General features: G+C 34.7%; 1 pseudogene; it reads right to left on the reverse strand.

The window, feature by feature from the left end:
• Window positions 1–218: 218 nt before the first annotated feature.
• LOC123910005 lies at window positions 219–11,174 on the reverse strand (annotated as a pseudogene).
• Between the last annotated feature and the right edge of the window lie 281 nt (window positions 11,175–11,455).

Consider the following 11,455-nt stretch of genomic DNA (forward strand, 5'->3'; position numbering starts at 1 on the left):
CAAATTATTATATATTTTTATTTTTTTTTTGGTTTACAATGGAGCAGAGGATTGAATTCAGGACCTCGTGCATACTACTCAAACCCCTCCCCATTGGATCAAACTTAGTTTGCATTAATTTTTATTTTTTTTTTAAAAGCAAACAAATTATATTAATTGTATTAGTTCTTTATTATTTAGAATTCATTAGCAATTTAAAATAATTAAAGAAGTCATACAAAAGACATATAATAAATGAGAGCAGCCGTGTTGCTTGATCTGGTATGCAGTTTCTGTTTGTGGTGAGCATTGCGGTCAACTTAGCATGTTACCTTCCTCGTAACTTCATGTCTTGTTTGAATTTTAATCATTGTTTCTGTAAGGACAAAAAAACAATTTGTTAGTTGTAATGTAAGGACAAAGTTTATATAACTAATTAAAGGCATGAATGGAACATATGAGACGGCGGCTGAATTTTTTTTAATTTAAGAATTTGTTTGGTGCATAAATTAGTATCTGCACTTCAAAACAAACAAATGATAAAAAGTAATATGAAAATGATAAAATAAATCCATATACAAACAATTGTATGATATGATACAAATGAAAAGGAAACTCCATAAATAAACATGACCCCTCACAATGGAACTTGTAAAGCCTAAACAGATGAAAAATGAATCGAAGGCACACAATAAGTAACAGGTCCAATAATGACATTAAACAACATAGCTTCAGAATCAATAATGTCCCAGTTACCCTTTAAGAATTAAGATCGTAGCTTCAGAATCAACCACAAGGACAACTTGTCTTTTCCAAGAACCCCATTCTTCAGAAACCAGAACATTAGTAGCTAACACTTTGTGCATAAAACCTGCAATCCACAGTTCGAAACTTTATTTGATCAATCCAACAACTAGACAACTAGCAGCACCGATACTTACCCAACCATTCTTTTACTGTCTTCCTTTTTCTATGTGCTAAGTCATATACAAGCGCCAATTGAGGAGAGGCCTCTTTTACAAGAATGCTATCAACAACAGCATTCTTATCTTGTGCAGGACACTCCTCCACTATTTCAGCAATTGGTTCATCATCATATATGAGATATACAGCTGTCTTCTTCACAATGAAACCGTTCTCAAAAACAACAACAACCTCCACTTTGTTACCAGGTTCTATACTTGAAACTACTCTCTGCCCCTCCTCATCTTTAAAGGCAACTAATGCCTCACTTTTATAGAGCTGAATGGTGGTCTTTGTGTAATTTTTCACCAACAAGTTTGTAAGGCCGTCTGATGCTATGTTATCCGGGGTTGAAGAAGATAATGCATATCATTATTTCCATCAACATACACCCTTCCACTTGAGGGACTTCAAAAGTTACAGAAGAATCTTCACAATTGAAGGTTAACCAATTTGGATAACTATCTCCAGGAAGCAAACAACCATTGTCATCCATATTCTGTAAAAGTGATAATAGGGTCAAATTTTTATTTTTGAACAATATATTAATGTCCTTAGATTTAGTCCTTAGATTGTTATACTTGAGCATGAGGGACATATAATCACAATAAACAATTTGAAAAAGGAAGTGCTTGATTGTTATACTTGGCTAAGCTTTAGTTATTATAAATCTAGCGAAATGTATATGAAGTACTTACTGTTTGTTCTGATAATACGCCAAGCACATCCTTATTAAACCACAATCTGCTACGCTCTTCAGGATCCTTTGGTGATTTCTCACGAATGATTTCTCTTCCCATATCTCGCAACAAATCATGCATTCTAAGCCTATTGCATTCATCCACAGTTACAAGGCTTCGCTCAACAAGGACACTTATTCCAATTTCAGGATAAAATTCACAGCCATTTAGGATATGTATAACACCATAGCGGTTCATCCCAATGAAGAAACAAGCTATGTCAAGGAATATTTCTTTCTCAGTATCATCATTTAAACCATCATAGCTTATTTTTAACTTCTTATGTACTTGATCATTTGGAATTCTTTTGAGTTTTTCCAATACACATTTCCACTCGGTTATCTCCCTGTCAAATAAATATGATCCAAGGACTTCTAGTGCAAGCAGCAATCCCCCAGAATACTCAACTACATTTCTAGAAATTCCAGCAAAATCTTCTCTAGGACTTGAGTGCTTGAATGCGTGCCAACTAAAAAGCTCAATTGATTCATTTTCATCCATTTTTTTCATTGTGTATACATGATCAACCCTATTCCCTCTAAGTATATGCATATCTCTGGTTGTAATCATTATTCTACTCCCAGAACCAAACCATTTACGACTTCCACACAAAGCCTTGAGTTGATCCAATGTATTCACATCATCAAGCACTAGAAGTACTCGTTTATGACATAATCTATCCCTTAATATAATATTTCCGGACTCGGTGCTTTGTATCTTGGTCATTGTTTCTTTACATATATCAAATATTATTTGTTCTTGTAAATTCACTTGTCCAGTGTTTTGCTGCCAAACTTCCCTAATATTTGCAAGGAAGCTTCTACCTTCAAAATTGCGGCCAATTTTGTTGTAAATGGCTTTGGCTAAAGTAGTTTTACCAATACCTCCCATACCCCACATCCCTAGTAGTACAACATCATTTGATTGTTGCATGTCTAGCAATTGAATCATATCTCGCACTCGAGATTCAACCCCCACTGGATTATTAGCAATAAATAAGTCTGTTTTGTCAAGCAATCGTATAATATTTTCAACAATATCTTTGATAGCCTCATTTTCGTTCCTACAAAAAGTGTACATATGCATATGTCAAAAGTAAGGAAAATTTGAGTAAGAAATGACTATGTGAATGTGATCAGAATGGGACTGTTAACAAAAGGTTGCAATTAAAAAGTAAATGTTGAAAGAAATTACTTGGAATTTAGGACTACAAATCCAGCATGGGAAGCCACAGTACGAAGCGCCGGTCTCCACATGCCCTCCAAATGCTGGCGAAACCACAATTTGTAACTCTTTTCCACTAATAGGCGCTTGTGTTCCCTCTCTGAAATCTTAGTCAAATGATTTTGAAATACTTTTCTAAACTCGCCAGTTTGATGACGTATTTCTGATGGATCTACATTGTAGAACACTGGTAAAACCACCTGGCCTATGGTTTTGTGACACTCCATGATTTGCAGCAACTCATCCATACACCAACTTGATTCCGCATAGTTCTTTGAGAAAGCAATGACAGAAATTCGAGACTCCTTAATTGTTTTCTTTAGAGATTCTGGAATGTAATCTCCCTTTGGAAGTGCTCGATCATCGATATAAACTTTGATTCCAGCGTTTTGAAGAGAAGCATGGAGATGTGAAGTGAAGGAAGCACGAGTGTCTTTGCCTCTGAAACTTAGGAACACTTCATTGATCCTTAATTCTTCTGAAGGATTCTTCTTCATAGATGTGTGATCATTCCAAAATGATTGTGCTGATTCGGGGAAGTTAATGAAAGAAGACATATTGGATGGATGTGATGAGATTAGATGAATTGAAAGAGAATAAAAAAAGAACGACAGTGAAGTGAAATGAAGGCGTGTGGAACAGAAAGAAAGAGAAACAGAATGGAGCAGGGATTGATAACAGTGGTTGCTCTAGTATGTGCATTTTTTCTATGTGGTGAGCAGCATGGTTTTAAATTGCAGTTAACATCTGCAATTGCGGCCGTAATATTGCTTATGTGTATGGCTGCATATCACATTGGGAACCACATCAGATGATTTCGATCATGTTCGTTCAAATATTTCCACAAGAAATTAAAATTTATGAACCCAAATTTCAATTTTCAATCATTATTTACGCAACAAATTGTGACTCTGCTATGGTGGATAAATAGCATAGTGTCATGATGGTGCCCCTTAACATAGTTTGTGAAATTTCAAAATTATTTTCTCTTTTTATGCTCGTTACAGCAACTGCAATCACCGCAGCCGATACCGCATCTGCAACCTCAATTTAAAAGCATAGTGAGCTGTGCAGTCAACGTAACATGTTACTTCCTTGTCACTTTGTAGTTTGTTTGTTTCCATAATGACAAAATTCATACATAATTGAATATAGTATTCTGGATTGGTATCGTCTTTTAATAATGTTGGCTGACGACTGCAATGAGAAAACTTTGAGAAAATCACCATCAATGTTAGTGTTCCTTCCATTTACATTTATAAATTTGCTTATCCCATGGTATTATTGGTGTGTGACTGTGTATATCCACTTAATACAAACTTTTATATTTTAAATGAATAGTACAGATTAAAATATCCACTTAAACATCATGTGACCTGTTAATTACCTCTACCGCGTGCCTATCCAACATATGCAGTCTTCTCAAAAGCCACTGACAATGGAACAAGAAGAAGGCAATATCGCGTTTGGGAGAGAGAACAAAGGAATGTGAAGGAGGTAGTGACTAGTGAGGAAAAGAAGGAGGCGCGTTGAACAAGAGAACAAGTACCATGTGATATTTTAATCTGTACCATACATTTAAATCCGAAGATTTATATTTTAATCCATATATTTTAATCTGTACCATACATCCCCTAAAATCATAGAGAAAAAGAAAATTTTGTATTACGACGTAAGTTATTGATATATAAGCAAGTTCCCCCTAATGTATCTGAACAAGTTGAACGAGTAACTTACATAAGGAGAATTTGATCACCATTTCTCTTTTTGTGATTCTTCCATTCTTCTTTAACTTTTAACAGTGAAGAGAGTGTATACAGATTGATCAAGCTGCAAAGAAAAGAGAGTATGTTTTCTAAACAAAGTAGGATGTAATGTTACATCTTCGAACGGATTGCAGGCTTTTCATCTGTCACTGTAACAAGATTGCAGATGATGGTAAAAGATACACTATGTCTGCCATAAGAAATAACAGAACTTGTCAACACAAACAATCTCATTCAGTATAGAACATCCATCACTCGTGTAAACTAGAACATGAAAAATGAATTGTTCAATTCTCAATATAAGTCACAGATGCAACATCAAGCAAAAAGGCTAAGAGAACATCACAATCACATATCAACAATGCCCCATATTCTACTAAATTAGTTTAATTGAAAATGAATCAAAGCTAAAATCATATGATTCTACATTATATTTGCACCATAAAAGATTCAGTTTTTCCATCAAGAAAAACTAATAATGCTTTGAAGAATTTTTTGATGGCACTGTAATGCTACATTGAATTTCAAACTTCACACCGAACAATTTGCAAAATGCCAATCATGCTAGGAGCTGACATAATTGTTGTACTTCTGCCTTACTTTTCCACTCTCAATTCTAACTACGTTTTTTAAAGTAAAAATCAGAGTGAAAATCACAGATTGTCTCCCATGAGAGCTCATGTAAAATCTCCAACCTCACTTCATATGAAAATATATACAACAAATGACAGCCTCATTTTTGCAATGCATTCTTCATGCACAAGGTTTGAACAACATTATTTCATCAAAACATTTGCGCAGAAACATAGAGTGAAAGAGGGCTAAGCAAATATAAGAAATGATAATCAATTGTACATGATATAACAAAGCATATTTGGCATCCTTCTCCAGTTGCCCAATATTAGAATTTCGGAGGCCTATACTCAACCACAAAAGCTAGCTTAAGAGTTTAGGTTATTAGCCTATTTATGCACTACCACATGACTTAATTAGCCTGGTTCACTTCCAAATTGGGTGTTCATGACCCAAACAGTACTTATCTGAATACTTGGAAGCTAGAGTGGCTTACATGTTACACACGCAAGCCAAAGTTTCTGCACCACCCTAAGAAAAATCTGATTCGATGGAAACAATGTTATCTTCAATACACAAGTTTTTGATCGAATATCTATTGCTACTTCACCCTTGGACCATGCAGAATTCAATCAAGCTAACCAAAAATTAAGAAATCCAACCACTCAACCACCTCCCCCTGGATACGAGTTGGTTAAAAATAAATGTAAACTGCACAAGTCAAAGTTTCTTACATCCTACCATTCTGCTAAGATACAACTATCAACCTCATTTTCTCTAACTTTTTCACCTCGACAAAGAGATTTTAATAAAAATTCAAAATTGAATACTTCTCTCACGAAGTTGGTAATACAATTAGAGTCACCTGCCAAAACTAGATATCACATGGAAGAATTGTAACAGAACAAATTCTAATCATTCACCTCTCTTTAGGATTACAAAAATTTATCGTGGATAAAATCTAGAAACTTTCGCCAAAAATGGAAAGCAATTGTTGCCAATACAAAGGTTAGCAGGAACCATAATTATTGACTTTAACTCGGCCATTGTTTTACCATCTTTCATTGATTCATTCCACTCGATTTTTCTTCTTTCTGTTCTGGTTGAAGTCATCAGTGGGCTTGTTTTCAGTAGAGAATCTCTTTGCAGAGTGTTCATTTTCATCATCACTACAAGCAATGGCATTCGAATCTGGTACATGATATAACTCCATATATTTGCCAATTGGTTCATCATATACAAGATAAACTACTGTCTTCTTCACAATGAAATTATTCTCAAAAACAACAACAACCTCGACTTTGTTACCGGGTTCTATACTTGATACTATTCTCTGCCCCTCCTCATCTTCAAAAGAAACTAATGTCTCACTCTTATAGAGCTGGATGGTGGCCTTTGTGTAATTTTTCACTAACATGTTTTTAAGGCCACATGATGTTACGTTATCTGGGGTTGAAGTATAGACAACACACATCATTGTCTTCAAGTTACACCCTTCCACGTAAGGGACTTGAAAAGTTACAAAAGAACCTTCAGAGTTAAAGGTTAACCAATTTGGATAACTATCACCGGGGAGAAAACAACCACCAGTCCCGCTGACATCCATATTCTGTGAAAGTAAACGTAAAATTCACATTATACAGAAATATTTGCTTAAAGATATAATTTTTTCAACAATTAAAGATATAGTTTTTCGTATAAAGTAATTAAGAATCATATTTTTACATTATACAGAAATATTTGCTTGGATTCATAAAACAGACTATCCACTAAAAAACTCCATACCAGCCAAAGTAATAGTGAGAGAAGATAATGATACTGACAAATTTCACCATTCTAAAATGCACTATTTTTAACTACAAGTTTGCAACAGTTTTTTCATGAAAACAAAGTTCATACAAATGATTTTACAACTCATATTCATTGATTACTTGTAAATCCAAATACTCAGGTTCTTTTGAGTAAGACATCGTTTCAAAGATATGATCATTACGAGTTACTAAATACGTATTTCATTATGAATGTTCTTTTGACCCTAATAGTGGTATTCTTGTGTATCTGTTAGGTTTAACAAAAAAATTGCTTATAAAAAAACAAGCATTTCAATTATAGATTAGTGATTTAGTATCAATTATGTATATGTATGCAAAATAAGATGTGTCAAGTAAGCTGTCAATGACTGATAGCAAAATTTGTGAGAATTCATTATTTTGAATTTTAAGTATTCTACACCTCTGGTAAAAAAAAAGTATTTTACACTTCCATGTATTGTTGTTATAGACTTATGCACTAAAGAATTCAAATGTATTAGAGGATACACACACATACATAGAGGGTGACAGAGAGAGTATGTCAAACCTGTAAAATTATCTCTTTCAGAATATTAGTGACTTCACCATTCATTCCAATTTGAATTAAAAGAGACTTCGACGAATGTTTTGATACTTGTGAAGTAGAAGTAACCATATTTGTTGCTTGAGATGTAGTTGAAGTTGGTTCCATCTCCTTACTATTGGTGGCATATAAGGCATCCAAAATTATTGCTGCATCATGAGAAAGTTGAAGTTCTGAGCTGCATTCCACCCAAAGACTTCGAAGACTGGGAAGGTACATGGAAATCGATGATAGTTCATGGGAATTACTATGTGGTACATCTAAAGGAACAAGAGATGACGTGACAGTAGATGTCCGAAAAAGGGATGAGATATTATTTGTCGGCGACATCCAAGACCTGATAATAGATGGAAACACGTCATTCGAGAATCCTTCATAGCCACACAAAGAAATATATCCAATTCTTTTCGACCTCACTATTGAAAAGGGAACTCTTGTTATTGAAGTGTTATTTGCCATCAGAGTGGTTAAAGACTCCATTTGTTCCAAATCCTCTTCCAACTTGTCGATCATTAAACACCCTGAAAGAATTAGAGTTTTTAAAGATTTCAACTTATAAATGCTTCTTGGAAGGTTACGAAGGCTAATACAGTCTTCCAAATTTATTAGAAGAACTTTTTTGAGATCTCCAATAGTACTCGAAACCTCAGACAGCCTTGGACAATCTATGAGTATCAGCTTTTCAAGATTAGGCAAATTTGAGAAGTCTGGGGTTTGTGTCAGATAATGAGAATGACTAAGGTTTAGGATTTTCAGCATCTCCAACCTCTGCAAGTACATAAATATTATACAAAATTTAGGGAAGAAGCTTCAGAAAATAAATTGAGGTATTTACCACGAAAAGAGAAAAAATACATAAAACGCAAGAGAACTGAAATCAAAATTAATACTTGGGTCTCTCTCCATAGAAGTCTGACATTGCTGTTTTCTAATTCAATGGAAACTAAATTTCCTTGATAAAAGTTTGAAGGTATGCTTGTTAAAGGAAATCCATTCCAACACAGCCATCTTAGATTTCTTGAAAGATATTCGAAATCTCCATCAAGTTGTACTCCAGCAAGTTGAAGTAATCTGAGTCTCTTCATCTTCTTAAATGCTTTAGTACTAAAACATTTTGAACTATCTATTGGCAACTTCAAAGTTAGTCCCTCAACTGCTTTTGTTCCCTGTGAAATATAATGGAACAAAATGTAAAACATGGAGAACTTTAAGAAACAAGATAGTTGAAAACTCGTGTGACTGAACCAACAGTTTGGTAGAAGTCAGAAAGCTCGACAATTCAAAATTCGCAACAAAACTAATATTCAAAGTTCTTATGTTAATCAACAAAAAATATTTATGTTAACAACTAGCTCATATATGTTTATCGGCGTACTTATGCTATGGATATTTTAGGTACATAAATATGAATATGAAGTGCTTACAGTTCGTTCAAATAAAACACCAAGTACATCTTCATGAAACCATAACCTGCTACGCTCCTCAAGCTCCTTCGGTGATCTTTCACGAATGATTTCTCTACCCATATATTGCAGCAAATCATGCATCCCAAGCTTGTTCTCATCATCGACAGTTACAAGGCTTCTCTCAACAAGGACACTTATTCCGATTTCTGCAAAAAGTCCACAGCCATTTAATATGAGAATAACATCATTTCGGTCCATCCCAATAAAGAAACAAGCTATGTCAAGGAATATTTCTTTCTCGGTATCGTCATTTAAACCATCATAACTTATTTTTAACTTCCGATGTACTTGATCATTGGGAATTACTTTGATTTTATCCATTACACTCTTCCAATCTGATACCCCCCTGTTAAACAAATAGGAACCAAGGACATCCAGAGCTAATGGCAATCCCCCAGAGTACTCAACAATTTGTTTGGAGATTTCAGCAAAATCTTTTGTAGGACTCCGTTGCTTGAATGCATTCCAACTAAAAAGCTCAAGTGATTCACTATCATCCATTTCTTTTATCGTGCATACTTTGTCAACTCTATTCCCTCTAAGTATATGTTTATCTCTAGTTGTGATGATTATTCTACTCCCTGAACCAAACCATTCACGACTTCCACACAAAGCATTTAGCTGGTCTAAACTATTCACATCATCAAGTACGAGAAGTACTCTTTTATGACAGAGCCTGTCCTTTAATGTAATTTTCCCAGACTCAATGCTTTGTATCTTGGTTGTTTTTTCTTTGAAGATATCAAACAGAAGTTGTTCTTGTAGAGACGCTTTTCCAGCTATTTGCTCCCAAGTTTCCCTAATATTTGCAAGGAAACTTCTACCTCCAAAATTGCGTCCAATTTTGTTGTAAACGGCTTTTGCAATGGTTGTTTTACCTGTTCCCCCCATACCCCACATCCCTAGTAATAGGACATCATTTGATTGTTGGATGTCTAGAAGTTGAATCGTATCTTGCACTCGAGATTCAACTCCCACTGGATTATCAGCAACATATAAGTCCGTCTTGTCAAGCAAAAGAGTAACTTTTTCTACAATATGATTGATAGCCTCCATTTCGTTCCTATAAAAATGAACCAAAGAAAAGATGAATAATATACCCATAGGCACATGCGCACGACCGTGCACACACCATATGTAGACATCTTTTAACTATTGTTTGGACAAAAAATACCCTTAAATCAAAAACCAAAATTAAATATCTAGGTCACATTATTTTCCACAAAGTTGTAATAATGTTTCAGCCAACTATTTAGGAATGTCCTGTCCAACTTCAAAAAATGTGAACAAAATAAGGAAAAATCTAGATTACCTGGAATTAAGAACTACAAAGCCAGCAAGGCCGGCAGCCTCACGAAGAGCATCTCTCCATTTCAGCGACGCGTCTTCCTCCATCGAAGAAGCTCTGCTCAAGAGATTTTGAAAAGCTTTTCCAAACTCTCCAGTTTGGTGACGAAGCTCGGAAGGATCAACATCGTAGAAAACTGGCAACACTATCTGCCCTATGGTTCTATGACACTTGATAATTTTCACCAATTCATCCAAACACCATCGCGAATCAGCATAATTCTTTGAGAAAACGATAACAGCAATTTGAGACGCTTCAATTGCTTGCAGTAGTGAAGTTGAAATGTGATCTCCCCTTTGAAGTGAATCATCATCCTTAAAAACGATGATTCCGTTGTTTTGAAGTGAAGCATATAAATGTGAAGTGAATGAAGCACGTGTGTCTTCCCCTCTGAAACTTAAGAACACTTCATACCTCCTTCTAGAGTGGTAAGAGAAGGCTGCCTGAATCCTTGAAGCTGCTTCACTAGCTGACCTTACTGCTGCTAATGTAAGATCTTCCATAACTATATATACCCGAGATAGCTTAAGATCTTAACTATGCAATGCTCCTTATTGCTTTTTGGTTTTGGATTTTGTGAGCTAATACAATGAGTGATGGTAGTAGATAGATTTTTTAAGACCGAAGAAAGAAAATATGGCTGATTATTGATTAATTGATTGATACTCTCTTTTTGAATCATGCCATGCGGAATAAGGGGTGGACCAAATAAATAAGGGGTATCTTTTTTATGAAAATATTCTTAATATATTGAGCAACTCTGCGCAACAGCTATCAATGTGTGAAAGTAACAATTATTAATAGAAAAATGTTAACATGTGCACCAAAGACACATGTTAAGAAAGCAAAAATAGAAATAATATATTGAAATTTGTGCATTTAACTTTTTAAACATTAAATTTTTTTCTAACATTAAATGCAATTTTCTATATTTAGAATCTTAACATGTACATTTGGTGCACATGTTAACATGACCCTTATTAATAATCAGCCATGCTATAT

Source organism: Trifolium pratense, linkage group LG2 (assembly GCF_020283565.1).
Source record: "Trifolium pratense cultivar HEN17-A07 linkage group LG2, ARS_RC_1.1, whole genome shotgun sequence".
Classification (NCBI taxonomy): Eukaryota; Viridiplantae; Streptophyta; class Magnoliopsida; order Fabales; family Fabaceae; genus Trifolium; species Trifolium pratense.